The sequence below is a fragment of the Peromyscus californicus genome, unplaced genomic scaffold (genome assembly GCF_007827085.1).
Source record: "Peromyscus californicus insignis strain IS unplaced genomic scaffold, ASM782708v3 Scaffold_23__1_contigs__length_62951481, whole genome shotgun sequence".
Classification (NCBI taxonomy): Eukaryota; Metazoa; Chordata; class Mammalia; order Rodentia; family Cricetidae; genus Peromyscus; species Peromyscus californicus.
In genome coordinates, this window is record NW_026294534.1 from 4,939,382 (window position 1) to 4,941,140 (window position 1,759).

Below are 1,759 nucleotides of genomic sequence, written 5' to 3' on the forward strand. Positions count from 1 at the left end.
GGCAAAGAAAATATGTCCACTTTATCCATACCTATCTAATATTGTACTTGAACTCTTAACCAGAGCAGTGTGAAAGAAGTGAACTGTCAGGTTTTATGTTAGCGAGCTATCTGAAAGTGAAGTTTGTGGGAATTTGAAGAAGTTTTGGGGTTTGGGCGTAAGCTGTTCCCACTCAGGCTCCTGTGCTGAATACCTGTTTCTCAGCTAGTCATGCTATTTGGGGAATTTGTGAGACCCTCAAGGTGGAGTTTCATTGTAGGAAGTGGGTCACTGGGGCTGGTCCTACACTGATTCTGGCCTAAATCTCCTCTTTGCTGAGATTTGAGGCTCTGAAGCCACACTCTAGTTGCCATGAACTCTGCCATACCTCTGGATGGACTTTGCCCTCCAGAACACTAGCCCAAATGTGTCCTTTCTCCTTCCTCTGCTTCTTCAGTCAAGAATTCAGACATAGATATCAGAAAAAATAAGCCATCTTGGGGGGGGGGTCGAATATTGCCTTTGGGCACCTTCAGTCACCTTGGGTAAGGAAGGGGTGGGGAAGGAGGGGATGGTGGGAGACAAGGAAGGGGAGAGGCAAAGCAACCTCCTGGTTCCAAAAGATCTCGCCATCTTCACGGAAGCGCAAATACCAGAGAATTGTCACCCATGATTAGGCTCACCTGAGGGCCCCCCTTCTTGTGATTGGCCAGATGTGGCGAGGACTTTGGTGTGTAGGTCAAGGGTTGCTTGGCATTTAATCTAATGGAAGAGAAAGAGAAGAGGGATTTTGGCATTGAGTGACAGCCACAAGTAAAGAACACACTGGAGCTGGAGGAGGAAAAGATGTCCAGGCACAGGGTCTTCTGGGGACTAGGGACTGTCCATATGGGACCAGCCTGTGGTGTAGGACCAGGACAAGGAATGTGCGCAGGCCTGCAATGCCTGAGCTCACCCCGACATGCCCTTCCCCAGTCTTTCCTCCAGATTAGAGGAATCCCCCCAAGTCTTCCTGAGGACTCTCCCTGGGGAGGGAGTGTGTGTTGGGGCCCAGATCACCAACGGAGTAGGGGCCACACTCCGTGAGAACCTCACAGCAGGGAGGGTGGGAAAGTAAGCTCATCCACATTAAATTCTCATTTCCAATAAAGTTATTGCACAATATGTTCGGTGTGACTCCTGGAAATTAAAGAGAAATAGTTTATTTTTTTCCCCAAGTAGAAGCCATGAAATTAAAAGGGCTTCCAGACCCTCTTCCAAATGTCACAGTAAAAACAAACAAAGCATTTCTAAAACAATGTATCATCAAGCAAGGAATCCCCTTGGCCAGCCACAGAAGGCTGCCATCAAGGATTGGCGTGGAGACCTGCAGAGGTCAGTCTGTTCATGAAGTGTGTGAAACCCTTATCCCCTGGGGGAACAGGGACATGGTGGCATCTGTGGAGTCTCATCTCACCAGATTCCAGATGCTGCTGCATCTTCATATGCTCCTTACTAATTATACAGTGTGTACGTGTGTGTGCATTGCCTGTGTATGTGTGTGTGTGTGTGTGCTGTAGGTGCACAGTGTGTTGTGTGTGTGTGCATGCATGTCTGCACTGTGCGTGTATTGTATGTGTGCATGCGTTGTGTGTGTGTGCAGTGTGTGTATACAGTGGAAGTCACAGACATCTTGCCCTTAGAACAGGGCAAGTTTTACTGAGAAATCTCAAAATGTGCAACTCTTGTCTTGATGACTGGCAAGATGCATCCTGCATTCCTTCTGAGGTGTGTGGTCCAG